Genomic DNA, 23,842 nt, shown 5'->3' with positions numbered 1-23,842 from the left:
AGTCTGGGAGACTAGGACCCAAAGAGATGAGATCTAGTCCAGCAAAGGACAAATATCTGCCTAGATCCACTAACTGGCAGAGAAGTGGGGCTAGCCATTTATCTACCGACTTGAAGAACCAAGCCAGATCTTCACTATAGGGGTTCGACTGTACCTCAACTGGAGGAAAGCCAGAAACCTGCTATTGCAAGTAGTAGGCCACTATGAATTCAACCCCAGAAACGTCCAGCCTCCAATTTCTTCAGTGAAACAAAAAAGAATTATCAGGCCTGCAATGTTTCCAGCTTCCATCTCAGAACACTCAAGAGTAATAGTAACTTTTTGGACTTAAAAAAAATCCTAAGTGCATGCTACCGTTTTTTGTAATCACCTTTTCATGTTTGTGTGTGTGTGAGGGTGGATGTGGTTGTGAATACATTCAGGTGTTGAGACATAAACATATATTTTTCCTTTTTTAAACTTACGAGAAAACAGGTCTTGTGCCTGCTCTTGAGAATCACAGCACCCAAGGGATTAAACGCTTCTTCTTTAAAACACATCTTGTTGTGGTCAGTTGAGAGGTGGGAAAGTGGGAACCACCTTATCATCTCTCCCCTGTCCATAATACCACCAAAGATTTTCAGGGAGCACTTCTATCTACCAGGTCCAATGCGTCCAATGTGTGAGGTATCTATGATTCACCAAGGCGACGGTCACTGAATTGTGTCACCCCCTTCAACAGGGCCTAGAACCACATGGCATGCCAAGAACAGTGCTGTCTGTGGCGATTTATGTAAACATTGCCCTTAACTATGGAAGTGGGTCCTTCCAGATGGGAAATGTCAATGTAGCAATCATTTCTCAGTATGCCACTGCATCAGGGAGGTGATAGAGGACTTCAGTGCCAGGAGGGGGTGACGGAGGGCCTAAGTGCCAGATAGGAGACTTCATCATCTTCTCTCTTACCAGAAAGAAGCAGCAGGAATTGGCACATGACTTTATCAGGCTAGCAGAGTTCCCATTGGTTCACACAGCCATTGACTATACGCATGTGGCTCTGGGGCTCCACATGTTAATAGGGAGAGGTAGAGGAACCACAAAAGCTATCATTCCAGAAAAGTGCAGTTGGTGTGCAACCATGCCCCGGTCACCATGTCGGTGAATGCCTCCTATCCTGGCAGCAGCCATGACCCTTTCACCCTGAAGCAGTCATTCCTACCAACTTTGGGCCACCACAGTGAACCAGAGGCTGGCTGTTTGGAGACAAGGGATACCCTTTCTACACATGGATCATGACTCCTTTATGTCATCCAACCATATGAGGACAATGTGCCTATAATGAGAGCCATTCAGCCACTGCAAAACATTGTGAATCAGACAAACAGTGTCCACAAGCCATGGTTCCACTGCCTGAACTGCTGGGGGGGCGGCTGCCTTCCAGTACTCATCAGAGTGGTTGTGCTGTGTCATGGTTGTCTGCTGCGTTGACCATAATCTCACTATCATGTGGGCATCCTTTCCACCAGATATTCAGAGGCCCCCGTGGGTGTAGAAGGAGGTGGAAGAAGAGGTGGAGGAACCTTCGGGAACTCATTCACTCTAGGAAGGCTGTCCATGAGTAACTAATGAGACACCATTTCATCTAAGACCTCATTCCGTCATTACTATTGCTCCACAATCCACCATAGCATTCTCTTAGCCAAAATGCTGAAATAAAAGCCACCAACAAAAATCTTTCCATAACAACCTTACTCAATAACAAATCCAATAATACATAAAAAACGGAACTATTTGCCCTGTGCATCCCCTTAATGCTTGTTTCGTGTGTGCCTATCCCTGGTGTTGTGCTCTATGCCAAGCTACTTCTGTGCCTGAAGCATGGCTGATGCAAAGCTGCTGATTTTTCATGAGGGACACTGCAGATGGCCTTGCAGGTTGACCTTGAGCAGCTCTGGGACTTGAGTGTCTGGCTTCAGACTGCACCACTTCAGTGTGGGCAACCTTGTTTAATGGAATAAAAATAAAAGGTGTAAAATTGAAAATGAAACTGAAACAGAAATATTTACAGCATTGAAGTAGGCTATTTGGCTCATTGTGTTTGTGCTGGTTGAGAAAGAACAATGCAATTTAATCCCACCTTCCAGCTCTGAGTCCAAAGCCCTGTAGGTGACAGAACCTCAAGTGCATACCCAAGTGTTTTTTTGAATGCGACAAGGGTTTCTGTCTTTACCACTTTTTCAGGCAATGAGTTTCAGACCCCCACCACCCTCTAGGTGAAAAAGTTACTCCTCAGTTCCTTTCCAATCCTCCCAACAATTACTTTAAATCTATGCCCCCTAGTTATTGATCTCTCTGCTAATGAAAACAAGTCCTTCCTATCACTCTTTCCAGGCTCCTCATAAGTTTCTACCCTCAATTAAATCTCCCCTCTACCTCCTCTGTACTAAAGAAATCAACCTCAGCCTATCCAACCTTTCCTTATTGCTAAAATTCTCCATTCCTGGTAACATCCTCTGTATACCGTCTGGTGTGATCGCATCCTTCATGTAACGTGGTGACTAGAGCTATACACATTACTCTAGCTGTGGTCTAACTAGTGTTTTATATAATTCCAGCATAACCTTATATTCTAGGCCAGGGCTTCCCAAACTGTGGGTCGTGACCCCTAGTAGGGTCTCAAGACAAATTTTTGGTGTCGCAAGCTCCCAGACAGCAATGGCTACCGTGGAGCTCCATGTGCTGACAGCTGGGAGGCCCCGTCAAATCCTCATTTTTTAAATGGTGGGTGCGGTCTGACCAATCAATCCTTGAGGCTTGACTCCTGTTCCAAAAAAGGCAGTGAACAGGTAGATGCCTTTCATATAAAAATCCTGCAGTTTAAACATGCCCCCTCCCCGTTCTAACAGCTCTCAACTCCCACCACTCTCACAGCTCTATTCCCCCACCTAGCCAACAATCTGGGGTCACAACAATTTTCGAGCCTCAAATGGGGAAGAGTGAAATTAAAAGCACAGCAGCAGAGCAGGCCCCAGGTGAGGAGGAGCTTGAGCTGGGTGAGAGCAGAGCAGATAAAAGGCATGGCGACTGCGGAGCAGGCTTGTGGCCAGAAGGAGCACAGGCAGTAGTTGAAAGCATGATGTCAGGTTGAGGTCAGAGTCAGTGTGGAAACAAAGCAGCCGCAGAACCCGAGGGTACTAAGTTCATTACAGAGGGTAAGTATTGAGGCAAGGATCTAAAATCTAAGAAAAGGAGCTAGAATAATTAAATTGTGTTTTAAATCTTAAATTAGCTTTCAAAAGCTTACGTTTTATTTCTGATAATTTCAGTTAGTAATCCAATAAACAGAGGCATGGTAGGGAATCAGTACTATGGATGTGCATCCAGTTCCATGTTTGAACTCCAAGAAACTACTAGTATCCTGGCAACCAGATGTGCAGGAAGTGCCTTCTGTTGGTGGAGCTTGAGTCAAGGTTTCAGAGCTTGAGTAGCAGATGGAGTCACTGCAGTGCATTTGTGGGACTGAGGGTTTCGTGAATAGTAGGTTTCTAGTGGTGGTAACTCCGCAATTTAAGAATGTTCAGGTCAAAAGCGAATGGATGACCACCAGACAGTTAAGCAGAACAAGACAGCTAGTGCAGGAGTCCTTTGAATGCATCTAGGTGACCTTCCTTCTGCTTAGGTTGTTCCCTTGGAATTGAAAATGACTTGCTTCCACTCCAGGTCGATGAGCTCTGTGTTAGCTGATAAGTCCAATGGGTGATCTGCAGGCTCTGTCACATGCGGGGCAGGTGGCGCTTTTAGGGTTGGGTAGATGGTTTGTTTGGAGGTTTGTGCACTCCATCCAATGCCTTGACTTCGCCTCTGCACGTTCCTGACAAAGTTTCTCATGTTTGGTGCCTTCCTGGATGAGCCTTCTTCATTTCAGTCAGTAACATGCCAGAGATTGCCATGTTTGACCTTTTTGGGGATGTTTTAAGGATATTCCTAAAGCATTTCCGCTGTCCTCTTGTGATTGAGTTCTGAGTAGAGCAGTTGCTTCAGGAGTCTGATGTCAAGGATATGAACTGCATGCCTTGCCCAGTGGGGCTGGTTTTGAGTGATTAGCGCCTTGATGCTGGGAAGTTGCCTTGCAAGAGGATGCTGCCACTGGACCGTCTTTCTTACCACCAGATTTGGAGGATCTTGCAAAGGCACAGCTGGTGACCAACTGAATACTGGTAAATGTGATGGTTCCTCTGGGAGTGCAGCCAGAGTCAAATCCATGGCACTATGAATGGCTGAGCTGGAGGAAGGAGGAAGGGAAAGGAGGCGGACAGGAGAAAGATTGGGAAAACAATAGTGAGAGGGGGCTCTAGCACAACAGGTAGGAGTTTCTGCGTTGCAGACATGATTTCAGGATGATATGTTGCTTCCCTGCTGCCAGGAAGAATGGGCGGAATCTTGTGGAGGTGGCGAGGGGACTCAGTAGCCATCTGGAGAACCGGTGCAGGGAAGGGGGTGAGGAGGACTGGCAGCAAAGGCAGGGGGGAAGATCTCAGCAGTCCTCATCCACCATCTTCCCACCTGATTAAATGGACCCCTGCCACCAAACTCACCACGGTAGTGGGCACAAGATTACGCCAAGGATGTCACTGAGAAGCTGCAGAGCACTCTGAGAGGCAATGTATTGACTAGTTCTGATACGCAGGGCATTAGGTACCTACTTAATGTTGCTGCTTACCTCAAACTGGGAGATGTGGGTGATGTCCCCTGTAGCAGTCTGGAAGGAGCCAATGACAAAGAAGTAAAGGCTGTAGTGACTGACAGCCACTGGTAGAGCATGGCTCCCTTGTTTAGCAGGCAGCCGGTCTTTTGTAGGAGGCTGCAAAAGTCTGTGGCAGCATGCTGGGAGAAGTGCAATCTCCTGATATGCTGGGTTAAAAATTGGTTATGGCCCATTTACAGGTGTCAAGTGTTGTGGTTCGTGACCTGCCCATGTCCATTGCCGTTGAGATAGGTGCTACCATTTCCGTAGAGACTGATAACTTTGGCAAAAGAAATGTGGAAGTCCACTTGTTGGCTGAAAGGATGACCCGATAAAATTTTAAGTTTTTGAACTTTACTGTAACAGATGACTAAAAAATAATGATTGACTAAACACTATTTTCTTCTTGGACACAACTTAAACTTTAATTGCAGAAATTGACATTCCATTTTTAGCAACCAGTTCATAGTTGCTCCCAGATTCCAATCAGTTCCCATATCCCCAGTTCGCTAAGTAGTAACTTCAAGTGATCGTCTCCATGTGCTTCCCTCAGTTTTTGGAAAGTTTCTTAAATCCACTACCAGGAATAAGGCCAGTTCCAATGACTCATCTTCCCTTGGCCATGACAGAACAAATCTCCTGGAATCTGTAGAAGGCTGAAGGATGTGTCTCTTTGACCAGAAACCATCTCCCTCCTGCACCTGGCTGTGGTAGCTCACAAAGTCAAGCAGCCTTTTTTCTCTGCTGACCATACAGTACCTCCCTGTCTATCTGTGACATTCATTGATTTGTAGGGAAGCCTGTAACCTGATCTCAAAAATGGTTTCCTCTGTCCTCGTCTCCATGTCAACGTGAAATTCATTGACTTTGCATCTAGGTAAAAATGCTATTTAGCTATCTTTGATCCCAACTCCCTTTCATCTTAGAAGTAAATTGACTATTTAAAACACAACTGATAACAACCTGATACCAAAAACACCTTTCCAGGACTTTGGGGGACTCAGAGTCTACTCATGGTAAATGCAGAGACTGGTGTCATTATCTCCAAGCTTAAATACCTTGCATCTTCTCAGTAAAACAATCTAAGCCTTCCTATGATCTTTAACAACCAAGTCACCCAGGCTTACTGTCAGGCAGACTGCAGAACTGGTCACATGACCCTCTTCGTTTACCCTAAATTTAAATCTAAAGTTCCAAAATGTAGGCCCAAGTTTTCTGATATGGGGCGAGACCTCTAACACAACTTACATTGCTGATGCACACGGGGCCTGAGGGACTCTTGACATGGGCACATCCCCAGTGCTTACACGGGAAGTTTCAATTTCCAATTGCCGGTTTTACCCTGCTCAAGTTGCTCCACAATTCCCATGACGATGGGATCAGATGGCCAGAACCACGGAGACTTGGGATGTTTGCTCAATACCTACCCTGTTTTTTATACAAATTTATTTAGAGCTTTTCATAACAGGTATAAAGCCAGCGTAACTCTAAGTAAATCAGCTGGAGTGTCAAAGCCCTCCACTACCCCCAGCAATGTTCAGCACCCAATCCCGGCAATGCTTACCCCGCTCCCAGCAATATTCACCACCACCCACCCTGCCCCCAGCAATGTTCACTCCCCACCCTCCTCTCCATTTTCATCCCACAACCCATTCCCGGCAATGTTCAGTTCCACACCCCCCAATACCATTCTGCTCCTCTCTCCTGGCTCATCCCTAACACCACCAAACAGTGTTCACCTGCCCCTTGCAGCCCCTTTCCTGACTCACCTCCAGAATCTCCAGCTCCTGTCCGGCCGATGTCGGGAGAGTCAGCATTGTCAGGAGTTGGGGGAGAAGGTAGTCAGCGTTGTTGGGGGTGACGGGAGGATGGGGGACTGAGCATTGTCAGGGGGTGAGGAGGGAGTTAGCAATGTCAGTGAGGGGAGGTTGTGCAGTGTTGCGGTTGACAGCTCCATTTAAAACAATGTAAGTCAATGAACTGAAGACAGAACTTAGGGGGCATATCTTCAGCTCATGATGAGAAAAGGGGGCTTGGCTGCATTGGAATTACACTCGACAATTTGTCTCGTGACTGTGTTTGCCCCTGCATCCCTGCTGAAGCCGGCATCGGAAAGTGCAAAGGCTCTCTAACATAAAATGGTAAGTGAGTAGATTAAATCACAGCCAGCATCAGGCGCTCCCCCTCCCATACTGACTAGAAGATCTGGGCCACTATCTGAAAAACCTCATAAATGCAACATAGGTAATGCATAAACTTGGTGCTAAGAGTTAACGGTAAATTTTAACTTATTAATGTGTCCTTTGATGTGCTGAAGCACAATGTTGAAATCAAGAAGATAAGAACTATTTCAAATAAAGTTATGATTTTATATTTGTTACTGGTATTAAGAAAAATAGTGTACTATTTGTCTACCACCTTCTGCTCTTATTTCCAGCAAGCTTTTTGCTCCATCTTTGAGGAGAAATGGCACCTCAGCACTGAAATGACCGGCACACCTTACTTCTGACCAATCCTTCCTGCTGCATAACTGGACCAACTCCTAACACTGTTTTTGATGGAGTCAAAAATATTACTTACGTTGCATCTAGAATCAAGCCTTAAGTTAGTCCAATGCTGATCCAATGATGCAAGTCCATTGATGCATTTAGTCTTTGTGCTGTGGAACCACATCTGAAGTTCAATGTAAGTTGCATCTGATGAGAGGATAATGTAAGGAGCAAAAGCAAGTCAAACAGCCAAATAACATATTAACTGATTACAGAATCAGAGATTTGAAATAATTTGTGTTACTTTTTTATAATTAGTTATTGAAATAGATAACAAGAGTGTGCAATTATAGACTGTAATTCCTGAGCTTTTATGTCAAAATATAATGATGCTTCTAGAAGTTGTAAAAGTCAAGAGCAAAGCGGTTATGGCCGCAAAATTCAACTCAAAGTACTTGTTTCTTGATGTTACAGGTGCCAGTTTTGAAGGCAAAATGGCATCTGTGCTGCATTTGTACACTTGTGGTGCCATTTTGATGAGGGTGTTAGCGTGGGTATTAAGATTGCATGGAAGAATGTGGAGTAGGTATATTGTGATGCTAGTCAGCATGTAATGCTGATCTGACAGTGGCAGTGCAATTTTCCACATCGTCACTTCAGCTAATGCCCTCTCTTAACCTCGCACCGTTGAATGTGCATTCAGCAGCAGAAAGGACTCACCACCAGCATTATTTAAAGGAACCATCAATTACTTTCAGATTAGTTACAGATTTCTACTGACTCTGTCTGAGTTTGTAGAGTTGATAAAATTTGCGTGGAGTGGCATTAAAATGATAAAGGCCTTGGTTCTCACTTCAAGGGTTCTGCTTACAACATTTGCTTTCAGTCATGGGTGCTGTAGTTACCACTCCACTTGGTCTGCAGCATGACAGACAGATTGGGCAGAGGCAACATAGACACAACGAGCAGCTTGAAGACTGAGAAGGAGGGGTAAAAAGGTTGTCAGCAGGAGACCATACCTACCCAGAGTCTTCAGGGAGCAGTTTGCTTACCTTAATGTCAGCAAGGAACAGTGTGTGACATCTCCCTTTTATGAAGGAAGTGTTCGTGAAATCTGCCTCTTGTTGCAGGCAGACCTGGAGCTTTAGAACAAGGCAAGGATACCACTGCCAATGGCTGTAAACATGACTGTGGCCATGAACCTTCTTGTGTTGGGATCCTTCCAGGATGGAGTAGACAGTATCTCTAACATCTCCAAGTTTGCCGTCCATTGCCTTACATTGCCTGATGCACTGTATATCAGGAAAAGGGAATACATCAAATTCTCTCTTTCCAGAGAGAAACAGGCAGAGTGTGCACATGGATTCACCAGGGCAGTGGGTTCCCCCATGGCACAGGGTGCCATATTGACTGCATAGACATTGCTTTTCTGGTGCCACATCTGAATACAGAAATCTTTCCCAACCACAAAGGTTTTTAAAAATTCTTTCATGGGATGTGGGAATCCTTGGTAAGGCCCCATTTGATGTCCATCCCGAATTGCCATTGAACTGAATGGCTTGCAAGGCCATTTCAGAGGGCTGTTAAGAGTCAACTACATTGCTATGGATCTGGAGTCACATGTAGGTAGACCAAGTAAGGACAGCAGATTTCCTTCCCTAAAGGGGCATTAATGAACCAGATGGGTTTCTATGACAATTGATGATAATTGTCATGGCCATTATCACTGAGATGAGCTTTATAATTCCAGATTTATTATTTGCATTTTAATTCCGCCAGCTACCATGGTGGGATTTCAACCCATGGGGAGGATCTTCCGGTTGGCAAGTGGGGGTGGGGCCCGCTCGCCGACGCGTAAAATGACGTGGGATGACGTTGGGTGGAACTCCTGACGTCACCCCGTGTCATTTCCATTTTCAGGTCGGCCGGGGCGAATCAGCTGCGCGCCCTCTGACCTGTCAATGGTGCATTGAAGCCATTTAAAAAGTAATTAACATAATTAATGGACCTGCCCGTCCAACCTTAGGATTGCCGGGCAGGCCGGGAGCCCTGGCGGGCTTAAGAAACAGCATGAAACCTCATCCATGGGCGAGATGAGGTTTCATGAGGGTTTTTAAATATTTAATAAAGGTTTCAGTAAAAGTGATGGGCATGTCCCAACTCATGTGACAGTGTTACATGAGGGGACATGTCAGGGAAAACTTGGTTTAACATTTTAAAATTCGGAGCCGATCTCCCTGAGGCAGCACATAGTCTCAGAGAGATCAGGACAATCCTGGCTGAGGGAATCCCCCCACTCGACCGCACAGGGAGCGCATAGAGCTTCTTGGCAGACGTCATGCTGGGCGGGCCTTAATTGGCCCGCACACGTAAAATGGCAGCGTGCCCTCCTCGATCGGGGGTGCCAATCGGAGGCGCACCCGCTCCTACACTTCCCCTCCGACGAGGGGAAGATTTTTCCCCAAATTCCCAAAGCATTAGCTTGGATCTCTGGATTACTAGTCCAGTGACATTGCCACTATGCCACCGTCTCTCCCAGCTCCCTGAATGTGCAGTTGGTATACATCAATGCTCAGCACGTTAGACAGGTGAATTCCTGGAATACTTGCACCGGTCATAATGCCTTTATTCTGCACCAGTCCACTGTACCATTAGTATTTGAGCCACTGTATCAATCTACAGGATGGCTACTAAGTGACAAGGGCTCTCCACTGACCACTTGGCTCACAACTCCAGTGCACAATCCGAGCACGCGTCAACAGCATGCATATAACAGAAGCCATGTTGCTACATCAAATGTCATCAAACAGACCATTGTGCTGCTCTAGCAATGCTTTCTCTATGTTACATCTGTGGCAGAGCCCTGCAATGTGCACCAATGTGTCTCAAGATTTGTCATGTGTTGCTTCACCTTCATATTATGAGGGCACAAATCTTGGCACCAGGTATATGGCGAGCAACTGAGAAGGAAGAGGAGGAGGATGAAGAGGAGAAGGTGGAAGAGAAGGAGGAGGTGGATGAAGAAGGGAGGAGGTAACTGACACATCTCCCTTCTAGCTAAGCTGTCTATAGCTCATCTAGCTGCTGTACCAGGGAGCACAATTCTAATTCCCCATTCAGCAACAGTTACACACCTTACCTTCCCTCCATTATTGACCATGACAGCATCTTCTTTCCACAATGCTGACATAAAAACCACTACTAAACAAACATTCCAAACCAATTTTTCAAGCAGTTCTTAGGAATCTGAAAGGATAAAGGCACAAGGGTAGAATAGTAGTGAAGGGAAGGGACAAAAGTAAGAGGTGAATCGCTTACACTATGTGCCCCTTGTAAATCAGAAGAATTGTGGGATGAGGGGGAAGTGGGATGTGAGGAGGTTAGGTATGCATGTACCATCATCTTGAATCCTATCAGTCCTGCTGCTGGCCACAGACTCATTCATGGCTGCTTCAATGATGGGGAGCATTGTCTCCTCCATCGGGATGAGGACATGCATCTGTGCCTGTTGCCTGCAGTTGTGTGCCACCTTGTCCTGCAAGAAAGAGTGAAGCGTCAATGAGTGTGGTGCAATTTGTTTGCTTTCAAGGTTGAATTGCTGGCTGTGCAAGGTGTGGGATGTGGTTGTGAGGCTTGCAGCAATGCTAAGTGTGTGAGTGTGAGGTGAAGCTATTAATGCTAAGGAGTTGTGTTTGATGCAATTGTTGGTAGATGAGAGATTGGGGTGTGCTGTATCGAGCAGTGTGGGAGGATAGTGGGTGCAGTCGGTGGAATATAACATTTGAAGATGCACTCACAAACCTTGAGCAGTCGTGTGAGGCCATTGAACTTCTTTCAGCACTACATCCAAGTCCTCGGGGTTACACTGCTGGCTTTGACTTGCATAGCTAACGGCTTCCATTGCCTTCTCAGAGTTTGACTGGAGGACGTTTTGGACCCCTATGGACCTCTCTCATACCAAAGTCCCCAGTGCTAAGTATTAGAACTTTGGAACCCACTCTCTGCCATATTGTGCCATTCCTCTGTCTTTTCTGTCTAGTTCAAACTCACTTGTGCAATGAATTCCAGCACCTCCCCTTTAAGAGGTACAAACTGGCTTCACGTTCACCATTCACAGTTTGCACCGACTAATTAGACATGCAGCCATTATTGTGTCCAGCACTGGCTGCACATTACAATCATGAAGGTTGCGTAAAATTTGCATGTTGCCTAGGTTGGAATGAATGGGCGTGGAGGAATCACTGATCACATTCTCCATCCCTGTTTTCAGACCTTATTCACATTTTCCCCCTGTATACTAATCAAGTTTCATTATAAAAAGTTTTTTAAAAAGTCAGTGATAACAAAATCAGTAACGTGACAAACTGGAAAAGCAAGCTTATTTGCAATTCTAATTTCAAAAGGAATGGATGCATTTAGATGTAGTAAATATTGTGATTGGAGAAGAGGCATTTTCAATACTGCTTTTCCTTTAGTGCTGTCAACAAGAATCCTTTCAAATTCAGCCTTTTATTGCCTAGTCCTTTCAATTTCACATTTGTACTGCAAACAAACAGACTTTTTATGTAGAACATAAACAAGCAGGGAGATAAGATGAAACTCAGACTAATGAAGTGTACTTAAAGGTTTACAATTGTGATATCTTATTTATCGGTGCCCCTATATTTCCACAGTTAGGTGAGAAGTTTGCTACACTTTATCTTAACTATATACTCCTGGCCCTTACTCAGAGCTCTTTAAGCTCATATTTCCTGAGTGACAGCTCCTGGGCGGAGGAGCTTAAAACAAGTACTGGGGCACCGAACCATGAAAGAACTCAAATATCAGCAGAAGTAAAACAAAAGGAACACAGGCTGCATTGGGAGTTACCCAAATCTAGAATAAGGCAAATTGAAATGGAAAAGTACTTCGCCACTGGGAGAGTCCGACTCTTTAAAGCCTCCAAAGACTGCTCTGTCTTACCCTACACCTTGAGCTTTTCCTGTCCTGAACTTGCTCGCTCCCCCGATTGCAAATTTATACAAACCCACCCCTCCACCGTTCCTCTTACTTTGCTGAGGACTGTAACTGTTAGTTCCTGGCAGCAGTCTGGCCCTCTCACGAAGTTTGACCCTCACCAGCTTTGGGCAGGAGTCAGTATCTTGAAATACTAATGAGTCCCAGGAGTTAAAATCTCAGGTTTCACGATCTCTGGGGACCGGACAGTTTTCTGCCCCCTTCAGCCTCCACGACTCTGATTCTTGTTCTGAATTAAAATCACGGCTCAAGGATAGGCAGACACGGAGGAATGCAAGAGAAAGCAAATATATAAGATATGTATTGCAGGAATGCTAGAAACAACAGAAATAAGAGGCAGGAACTGAATCCTGTTGTGGCAGTAGGGAACTATGATGTATGAATACCAGAAAAAATAGCTTAATCCACAGGATGGAAATTAATAAAACTTTTGGAGGTATTGAGCATTACAAAAGACAGATGGGATAAAAATGGAGGTAGCATAGCCCGTTCCCAAGCTGCAAATTCAGATTAAATTATCTCGAAATGAAATCAACAAATTAAAAATGAGATAAGGAAGAAAAATAGCATACATAAATTCTGCAGGGAGAAAGGAAAAAGGCTCAAAAATACAAGAAATTACAGGGGCATGTTAAAAAGGTGATCAGAGAGACAAAGGAGACCTGGTTTGAAAAAAGCATAGAAGCTGAGGCTAAGTTTAACAGCTAAATCATTCTTTCAGTCCTAGGGAATTCAGAGAAGTGGTGAAAACCATAAAATTTGTAAATGTGTTTGATATTGAGGCAGAGCACAAAAAAGTAAATATTCTAAATTATTGCTTCCTCCAACATTCACTAGGAAAGCCATGTGCAATATGCCCTCACCAAACAAAGAATCTCAAACGAAATCAATGGGCTGGATTTAATGGAGGTGACGGGAGCCTTGGCCACTGGCTGGAGAGGCAGCAGGAGCCCCACGTCTTTTTGGGAAGGCCCACCAAATTAAGTATCTCCCAGACACTTAACTGGACAGCTACAGGCCTTCCCTAGGACCAAGGGCCCAGGGGGCGGATATTCCGCCCACCCAGAACTGCTGGTCAATTGGGGTGAGCTGCCCTGGTGAACCACAGCGCCACTGGGGAGGCACTGGCTGCTGCCAGTACTGCACCCATCTGAGGCCCAGGATGGTCTTTGATTCCCAGGCCACAGGAGGCGAATGGAGGGCAGAGCGACCACCATCCTGTATTTTACAAGTTCGTCAACTGGCCCCCTCCGCCACCCCGCTCTCACAGGTTCACCTGCAACCTCTGCCTGCTCAAACGATCTCCTATGCCAAAGTGTCCCTTAATTTTTTTCCTGGGGAGTCGGTCACGCCCATCATGGGGTGGGGGTTGGAGGGGGGATGGTGGGGGAAGTTGGCAGCAAGGGCAGGGGGTTTTTCTCACTGGGACCTTCCCTTCCCTTTGCCGGGTCCCTAAATCAGGTACTGAGTGCCTTTGAATGAGGGGCTCCCTGGGTGACCACAAGCAACCCTGCATGGGTTTGCTTGTCATGCTGCATGCATGGCGAGCCCCCCTGGGTTAATACCAGCAATGACAGGATGAGGCCGTTAAATGGGAATTAATTTCCCAGTTATGGGCCTCAATTGGCGATGGGGTGGAATCCCCTAGCCACAGGCCTTCCTGCCACAGATTTAATTGGGGTGGAAGCGGGAAGGCAGCAATGTCCCCAGCCGGCCCCTCACTCCTGATTAAATGCCTCTCCACCACCAATCTCGGCATTAAATTCTGCCCAATGAATTTGTTACAAATCAGATGGGGAAAATAAATTTAAGTCCTTGATAGGAAAATTGGGTTCAAAATTAATAAATCTCCTGAGATAAATTGTGGACAGAATTTTACATCCTGTGGGCAGGCGCGCATCTGACCCATCCAGCTGGGAAATAGCGTGAGATGATGTTGGGCAAGTGTCCCAACGTCATTGCGCACTCGTGCGATATCTCATTCAGTGGACACAGGCGGCAGTCGGAAATGTACCTGCCGACAATTAAGCGGGCAATTATGCCCCTTAAGGAGGCAATTGAAAGCGATTTTTTTTGTGGCCCGCCCACTTTTATGGTTGCCAGACGGGCCAATTGGCCAGATGGCCTTTGTAGTTTTGCTCAAACCTTGATCCAGGTTGGGATGAAATCTCCGTGGGGAACTAAAATAAAAAGAGATACCTGGGAACTGGTTTTTTCATGAGGTATGCTTTCAGGTGCTTGATTGTGCTGCATGGACATATTTTGCAGCATTTTTGTTATTTTGTTTATTCTTTGGAGGTCTGCAGCTCCCTGAGGCAGCTATCTGCCTTCAGGGAGCTGATTGGAAGCAGTCACCACCACCCGTGGTGACCTCGGTGCCTGCCCTCTTCCCGCCCCCACCGACAGTGCTGAGCTTTTTTCAGGGCATGTTTCATGCTGTCTGGCCATCAATCGGGAAAAAATCAGGCCTAGGAGTCTTGAGTTTACTCAATGTCCAACCAATGCAGAACAGCATCAACAAAGCCAATAGAATGTTGCACTTTGTAACCTAAAGAGTAAAATATAAATCTGAAGAGGTAAGGTTCAAAGTGTATAATGCTTTAGTCAGGCTGCATCTTGAATTCTATGTCCAGTTTTTGTTGCCATGAAATAAGGGCATTCAGGTGCTGAAGGCAGTATAGTGAAGACTCGTGATCTTTGAGATTGTATTAGCATTTTTAATTAATGAAATCCAATGCATGGGGTTGTGCTTATACAGAGAAGGTAATGGATACCTCAGTGAATTACAAAAATACTAATCGAATTTATGTTTTCAGTTAATAGAATGAGCCACAGAAGTAAAGCTTGAATGTTTTTTGATATTATTTTCAAACATAAATGGTTGGTCTAACACCACAATCCTAAAACAAGTCCTGCTCAAGGGTCACTCACGACACTCTCCAATTTAGCACATTGTGCAGTATGGGTTGTAGATGCAAATCCCACTCCAGAGATGTGAGCAAATGATTTAGCTGGCACTCCAGTACTGAAAGGAGAGCTGCACTGTTGAAGGTGTCATCTTTCAGGTGAACATTAAACCAGGGCTTCCTCTGCTCTCGCTATTCCCTCATTGTCACTGGGTCAGGATCTTGAAAGTTCCCTACTGTTATGGATTGAGATAGGACAAGTGTGCAGTTAATTCTAGCCCCACTTCTCCACAGGCTTCAATGTTTAATTCACCCACAAAACTGGCCAATTGTTTACCTTTGATACTGTTATGCCTAGCATAAAAAGACTCTAACAAGGCTCCTTTCAGTAAACACAAAAAAGAATAATTTATTATGAAACAAGCTACTTTTTAAAACAAGTTAATAAACTGGTTAACATACAATTTGTCGTTTAGAAGTGTAACAATTTTCCCCTTTAATAAAAACAGATATTTAAACCCCCATACACTCATACCCAAAAATAAAACGCTACAAACACAGTCCCTTGCAGAGGCTGGGGTATGGGAAAGTTTTGTTTAAAAGGATAAAAATTCAAAAAGATCGCGGCGCTGTTGACCTAATAGAATTCTGGTCACAATAGATCTAGAAGTTCTTTCAGATGGATCTGCCAGTGAAACTGTCCTTGATGTCTGTAATTTATCACAACTTGGCAAACTTTAAAAAAAAGAGTTATCCTTATGAGACATTTCTGAGGAAGGCTTAACACAAAAGTAGGGCAGAGAGAGGGAAAGAAAGATTCTTTTCTTGCAACCTGCTTCTAAGGCACCCTGCACTCACTCTGATTGTTTAAAAGACTAAGATGTTCAAAGAATACTTCTCTTGGGCCAGGTGCTTTTAACTAATCAACAATTGTCTTTAGCCTGGCAACAGCAGTTCTTTGTTAATTTAGATATACAAAGTATCTTTTCCCTCTGCAGGCGTTCTCCGCCGGACATCTATCTTGACATGTGGTTTCTTGAAGAATGGCATAGTCACAGCCCTGAATTAATATTACAAACTTTTAAAAATAACTCAGGAGGAAGAATGTCCAAAATTCAATATCCTTCAAATTTTCCAAAAATGAGTACCTCACACTATCTAATAGCACTATATGTACCTTTACCACATGGACTGCAGCAGTTTAAAAAGATGGCTAACCACTATCTTCTCAAGGGCAATTAGGGATGGGCAATATAGACTGGCCTTTCCATTGAAGCCCACATCCATGACTGAAGATGAAATAAGCAGTCCCTGGAGTCTTGGCCAATATTTATCCCTCAATCAATATCACTAAAACAGATTATTTGGTCATTATCACATGACTCTTTGTGGGAGCTTGCCTTGTGCAAATTGCCATGTTTTCTACATTACAACAGTGACTACACTTCGAAGTGGGTGAAAAGTACGTGTTTTTGGATGTCATGTGATCTTAAAGACACTATAATTGCAAGTCTTTCTTTCTAGATCTGTATTCATATTTCCCCACATGATAAGCTCAAGGGCATTAAGTAGATGTTACGTACTTAACTACAAGAAGTAAGGGAAGGGACTAATAAACCAATAATTACATTCGTTCTATTGTATTATTAATACTTAGTTGCTGTATGAATAATAGAATGGATTTGCCTATTAATAATTTCACTTTTCTTTCTATGAGCTAATATAATCAACATTTGCCAAATTTATCTACCCTTATGCAAGGCTACTACAGAATTAAGGAATTTATATTGATGGAACAATCACGTGCATAGTCTATTATTACCTGTCAGAACTTTACATCATCTGTCAAAGGTTTAATTGCCTTTGTTGTTTGTGTCCTCAATAAGGGGGCCAGCTGCTTCCTAGCATCAAGCCTGCATTTACATACGATTCCAGGTTAGCTAACCATAAAGCAGAACATGAGAACTCACATTGCAAGTAAATGTCTAATTCTTCAGGCTTCCTTAGATTTCAATTTGTTTTTATTGTAGCCCTAAATATACCGGGGTTCAAGAAACGATGATCATAACTGCTTTGAAAGATGTTATGGTATGGTCTGATTTAAAGGACGATTGAATGAAATGCTGATTTTCAAAAACGACAATGAATAAACTGCCTGCATTTTTGTTCCAATCTAATTAAAACAGAAATGTTCTTGCTAAATCCCAAAGGTCATAATTTTTGACATGGCCGGGTCAAGAGAACTACAACAACATATTTCAAGCAAACAAAGCTTGGCTCCCAGGCAATGCAAAGAACAGCAATGGACATGTCAGGTTCACCAGTATATCTGTAACTTTTTGCGAACCAGGCAGATGCCATTGAGTGGGGCTAGGAGAGATGTGAAGAATCAACATTAGGTTGAAAGTGCACAATCTTTTCTTTCAGTCAACTAACCAATCAATGAACCATTTTCACTTGAAATAGAACTTATAAAATATCCTTAGAAGTGATGGAGCCAAAATGTTATTCAAGAAACATTTACTACCACTGACAGTGAGTCAAATGCACTGGTATTTGTTTTATTTTTGAGCAAAACTATTTTCCATTCCTTTCTAACAATGACAGCAAATAAATCATGGGCTTAGGTTGAGAGGGGCAAAATTTTATAGCCCTTGAAAATAGGCGGGAGATTGCAATGCACAATTAACCGGCACCTGTACCTTGTGATACAAGCAGCGTGCAAACTTTGTACCGCTTGCTCATTTACATGAATCTAGTGTGCAGCCAGCAGTAAGCATACTGTTGAGTGACTGCATGCCTGAGTAGGTTGCAGAGTCATAAGAGGCTAACATGAGCTCAAGCTAAGCTGCATTTCATAAAGCCAACCTGTACCTCTTAAACGGCTGGAGGATTTTGACTAGAGTAGATGCTGAAAAATATTGTAAAAGCGACTTTGACCAAGAAAATGTCATGACATGGCAGAGAACGAGCACCAAAGTTCTCCAATACAGCACTAGAGACCCCGGTTGGGCAGGAGGAGAGGTCCTCGATCTACAGGAGACTAGGAGGCCCTCTAGACTGAAATGCAAAGCCAGTGGAAACAGAGCACCGTGCAGGTAAATTCCAGAAGTGTAACCTCAAGGGCCTGGATGCAGTGCCATAAGAAGTTCAATGGCCTCACATGAGTGGTCAAGGTCAAGTGAATACATCTTCAAATACCTCATTTCACCAGCTGCACCACTAGCCTCTTACACTGTTCAATGCATCACACTTCTTTCTATCACCTACCAATAATCAATCACAACTTATGTCTAATATTATCACTCCACCTCGCCCTCACACAGTTAATCCTGCTACAAGATTCATACTCCCAACTCACATCTTGCACACATGGTCACCTACTCAACTATGACATCAACATCTTCCAATCACATTGCACCACATTCATTGACAAATTTCCCTCTCTCTTCAAGGGCAGGGTGGTGCAGGCAGCAGCACCTAACTGGCAGGGGACACGCAGGACTGCATGCATTCACCCTGATTAAGGAGATATTGCTCTCTATCATTGGAGTGGGTACACCCATGGTTCCATTAGGGAAAGAGTTCCAGGGCTTTGACCCAGCGACAGCAAAGGAACCACGATATAGTTTCAAGTCAGGATATGTGTGGCTTGGAGGGGAATTTGCAGATGGTGGTATTCCCATGCATCTGCTGCCCTTGTCCTTCTAGTTGGTAGAGATCAAAGGTTTGGAAGTGCTCTTTGTTGAAGGAAGCTTAGCGAGTTGCTGCAGTGCATCTTGTAGATGGTACATACTGCTGTGCATCAGTGGTGAGGGAGTGAATGTTTAAGGTGGTGGATAGGGTACCGATCAAATGGGCTGCTTTGTCTTGGATGGTGTCAAGCTTCTTGAGTGTTGGAGCTGCATTTATCCAGGCAGTTAAGAGTATTCCATCAAACTCCTGACTTATGCCTTGTTGATGGTGGAAAGGCTTTGAGGAAGCCAAAAGATGAGATACTTGCCACAGAATTCCCAGCCTCTGACCTTTCTTGTAGCTACAACGGCTTAGTTCATTTTCAATAGTAACCCCTAGGATGTTGATGGTGGGGGATTCAGTGATGGTAACACCATTGAACATCAGGGGGAGATGATTGGATTCTCTCTTTTTGAAAATGGTCATTGCCTGGCACTTGTGTTGTGCAAATGTTACTTGCTATTAATCAGCCCAAGCTTGAGTGTTTTCCAGATCTTGCTGCATACAGGCAGGAACTGCTGCATTACCTCATGAGTTGCGAATGGAACTGAACACTGTGCAAGCATCAGTGAACGTTCCTAGCTCTGACCTTATGATTGAGGGAAGGTCATTGATGAAGCGGCTGAAGGTGGTTGGGCCTAGGACACTACCCTGAGGAACTCCTGCAGCATTGTACTGTGGCTGATAAGATTGGCCACCAACAAACACAACCATCTTCCTCTATGCTAGGTATGACTCCAACCATTGGAGAGTTTTCCACCAATTCCCCTTGACTTCAGTTTTGCTAGGGCTCCTTGATGCCACACTCAGTCAAATGCTACTTTGATGTCACTCTCATCTCATCTCTGGAATTCAGCTCTTTTGTCCATGTTTGGACTAAGTCTGTAATGAAATCTGGAGCTGAGTGCCCCCGTTGGAAGCTCTGTCTGTTAGGTGGTTCCATTGCATAGCCCCCACATTTGAGGGTAGCTCATTTACTTGCCCTTGGAATTACCCTTAGATTCTACATTTATTTTTGACTAGCCATGTGCATATCTACAAGGCAAGGAATGGGTCATATTGACTTAAGTAAGCACCCAATTTTTAAAATTCTTCTGACCATGGTAATATGGAAATCATCATAAACTTGTACTTGTGACTTCCTAACATTGAAATTTATCTTACTTTCAATTGGATGAAGTTCAAGGTATCTGCCAGCAGCCATTCCATTTCCTCATTTCAGCAGTAACTTTGAACGTATATTGTTAATCATCATACAATTTATTTTCAAATTGAATGCAACTGGATAAAATCCAAGATGGTTGCTCAGCAACAATTCCATTTCATTGTGACTCAATAACTTCAAAGCTGTTCAATTAATCATCACCAAATGTTACATGCAACTTCCAACAGTATAAATTTCAATTTGCTTTTAAACTGAGCAAGCAACAGCTCAGAAAATGAAAATCAGTGAAAATGGCTCACCCTTTCAGAGCAGAGACAGTAGCCTTATGCCAAAAAACTGGGAGTGGGGCTGAAAGAAATCAGCAGAGCTGCACTTGATAAGCAAAGAACATGGATTGTCACAACTCACTGGGGATAGTGTGCTGTAATATCAAGCCCCACTGTTCCCCGAGCTATGACAAATGTGAAAAGTTTGACCAAACCACCAGATTGCCCCAATTCTACTCAACTGTCTAATTTAGGTTAACAGAATATGAGCACCAGGTTTGTAATCTTAATATGTACATAACTGTTTATTGAACAAATTGTCTTTAACCAGTGGCAAAAGAAAGAAATTTGAGCTACTAACTTCTAACACTACAACTTAAGCTCTATCCTTCTTAATCCCCTGTACACAAACACACATACATACACACACATACGATACACAAAACTTGGGGAGAATTTTCCCCCCGTTAGGGGGGTTGAGTGGGAGTGCGCGTGCAGCTGATCACGGGCAGCGGTGTGCTGCCATTCTATGTGGGCAGGCCAATTAAGGCCCGCCCTGTGTGACACGCACCCAGAAGCGCTGAGCACTCCCTGTGCGGGTGGGGGGAGGAGGGAAAGTCGGGGCCAGCACTCTTTCGCGCATGCGCGTGAGCACAGAGCTGCCTCAGGGAGATTAGTTTGAATATCAAAAATTTAAATAAGGAAAGAAAAATTTTAAGACATGTCCCCTCATGTGACAGTTTTTTAATAAAAATTTTTATTCAATTTATAAACACTTCATGAGAGCTAATCCTGCCTGTGGATGAGGTTGAACGGGCAGCCCTGCTAATTGATTGAAGTGGTTTTTAAATGGCCTTAATAGTCCTTTGACAGTTCAGCAGGCACGGAGCCGATTCCTGGTGCTTGCCCGCTGACCTGAAGATCGGAATTATGCGTGGTGACGTAGGGACGCACGCCCGACGTCACTGCGCATCATTTTATGCGTCAGCGAGTGGGGATTGCCCCTGCTCGCCGACCAGAAGATTCAGGCCATGGTAGTTTTTAAAGCCATAGTCCAATTTTAAAGCCAATTTTAAAGAAAAATATGTTCCTTACAGGATGAAAATAAAATAAACACAAAGTTGGGGAGTAAAGCCATCATGACTATAATGGAGGTTTTTTCATCAACCTTACTCCCTCCATAACTTCTCCCATCTCCCTCTCTCTCATCATGCCCATAAACACCACCATGGTCCCATTGCCCCAGGTGATCTCTCCTTCTCTTTTGCCTTTCTTTCCTCACATGTTTCCTCTACCACTCCTTTTCTCTCAGCAATTCTCTCCTCTCACCATTTATTTTGGTCACAAATGTGTGCCTGCTTGTCTTTTTTTTATTCATTCACGGGATGTGGGCTTCACTGGCTGGGCCAGCATCTATTGCCCATCAGGAGTTGCCCTTGAGAAGGTGGTGGTGAGCTGCCTTCTTGAACTGTTGCAATCCATGTGGTATAGGTACACCCCTGTGCTGTTAGGAAGGGGGTTCCAGGATTTTGACCCAGTGACAGTGAATGAATGGTGATTTTCAAGTCAGGATGATGAGTGACTTGGAGGGGAACTTCCAGGTGGTGGTGTTCCCATGTATCTGCTGCCCTTGTCCTTCTAGATGGTAGAGCTCATGGGTTTGGGAGGTGCTGTCTAAGGAGCCTTGGTGAATTCCTGCAGTGCATCTTGTGGATGATACACACTGCTGCTACTATGTGTCAGTGGTGGGGGGAGTGAATGTTTGTGGATGTGGTGACAATCAAATGAGCTGCTTTGTCCTGGGCTGTGTCAAGCTTCTTGAGTGTTGTTGGAGCTGCGCTCATCCAGGCAAGTGGAGAGTATTCCATCAAACTCCTGACTTGTGCCTTGTAGATGGTGGACAGGCTTTGGGGAGCCAGGAGGTGAGTTACACGCTGCAGGATTCCTAGCCTTTGACCTGCCCTTGAGGCCGCAGTATTTATATGGCTAGTCTAGTTCAGTTTCTGGTCAATGGTAACCCCCAGGATGTTGATAGTAGGGATTCATTGATGCTAATGCCATTGAAGTCAAGGGGCAATGGTTAGATTCTCTCTTGTTGGAGATAGTCATTTCCTGGCACTTGTGTGGTGCAAATGCTACTTGCCACATGTTAGCCCAAGCCTGGATATTGTCCAAATCTTGCTGCATTTGGACATAGACTGCTTCAGTATCTGAGAAGTCATGAATGGCGCTCAGCATTGTGCAATCATCAGCAAACATCCCCACTTCTGACTTTATGATGGAAGGCAGGTCATTGGTGAAGCAGCTGAAGATGGTTGGCTCCCTGAGGAACTCCTGCTGTGATGTCCTGGAGCTGAGCAACCACATCTTCCTTTGTGCTAGGCATGACTCCAACCAGTGGGGAGCTTTCCCCCTGTTTCCCATTGACTCCAGTTTTGCTAGGGCTCCTTGATACCACACTCGGTCAAATGCGGCCTTGATGTCAAGGGCAGTTACTCTCACCTCACCTTGTGAGTTCAGCTCTTTTGTTCATGTTTGAACCAAGGCTGCAATGAGGCCAGGAGCTGAGTGGCCCTGGTGGAATCCAAACTGGTCGTCAGTGAGCAGGTTATTGCTAAGCAAGTGCCGCTTATAGTACTGTTGATGGCCCCTTCCATTACGTTACTGATGATGGAGAATAGACTGATAGGTCGGTAATTGGACGGGTTGGATTTGTCCTGCTTTTTGTGTACAGGGCATACCTGGGCAATTTTCCACAGAGCCAGGTAAATGCCAGTGTTGTAGCTGTACTGGAACAGCTTGGCTAGGGGCATAGTAAGTTCTGGAGCACAACTCTTCAGTATTATTGTCGTATTTTGTCAGGGCCAAAGCCTTTGTAAAATCCAGTGCCTTCAGCCATTTCTTGATATCACGTGGAGTGAATCGAATTGGCTGAAGACAGGCATCTGTGATGGTGGAGTCCTCCGGAGGAGGCCGAGATGGATCATCCACTCGGCACTTCCAGTTTAAGATTATAGCAAATGCTTCAGCCTTATCTTTTGCACTGATGTGCTGGGCTCCCCCATCATTGAAGATAGGGTTATTTGTAGAGCCTCCTCCTCCAGTGAGTTGTTTAATTGTCCACCACCATTCACGACTGGATGTAGCAGGACTGCAGAGCTTAGATCTGATCCGTTGGTTATGGGATTACTTAGCGCTGTCTATCGCTTGCTGCTTATGCTGTTTGGCATGCAAATAGTCCTGTGTTATAGCTTCACCAGGTTGACACCTCATTTTTGGGTATGCCTGGTGCTGCTCCTGGCACTGAGTTGGGAAACAGGTTTTAATTTTTTTGAACATTTAACTTACACAGTACTGCATTTGCACAGCTTAACAGTAATGAAGTTGTCAATGCAAGTTTTCTGATCATTGTTGGCAAACCGGCACAAAAATAGGAAGTTTCAGATAAGAGATGCATGGGAGTGGGTGATGATGGAAGGAAGTCAGAGAAAAGGGGAAACAGGAAGGATGGAGGAGGGATCAATGCTCAAGACGTAAAGGAG

The 23,842-nt window shown here is 44.6% G+C and overlaps 1 protein-coding gene and 1 long non-coding RNA gene across 2 annotated transcripts in view; both read right to left on the bottom strand.

Annotated features, from left to right (window-relative positions):
- kcnq1.2 (potassium voltage-gated channel, KQT-like subfamily, member 1.2) overlaps nucleotides 1–23,842 on the bottom strand; it is an 877,535-nt gene that overhangs the window by 200,108 nt on the left and 653,585 nt on the right. The gene's annotated exons all lie outside the window — the stretch shown is intronic.
- Nucleotides 1–23,842, bottom strand: part of LOC144696614 (uncharacterized) — a 45,569-nt gene that overhangs the window by 1,031 nt on the left and 20,696 nt on the right. The window contains exon 2 of the long non-coding RNA XR_013580211.1: nucleotides 7,304–7,419. This is a non-coding gene — a long non-coding RNA (uncharacterized LOC144696614). The remainder of the gene's footprint in view (nucleotides 1–7,303; nucleotides 7,420–23,842) is intronic.

This window comes from Cetorhinus maximus, chromosome 22, assembly GCF_964194155.1.
Source record: "Cetorhinus maximus chromosome 22, sCetMax3.hap1.1, whole genome shotgun sequence".
Taxonomy (NCBI): Eukaryota; Metazoa; Chordata; class Chondrichthyes; order Lamniformes; family Cetorhinidae; genus Cetorhinus; species Cetorhinus maximus.
This window is presented reverse-complemented; position numbering and strand designations above follow the sequence as displayed.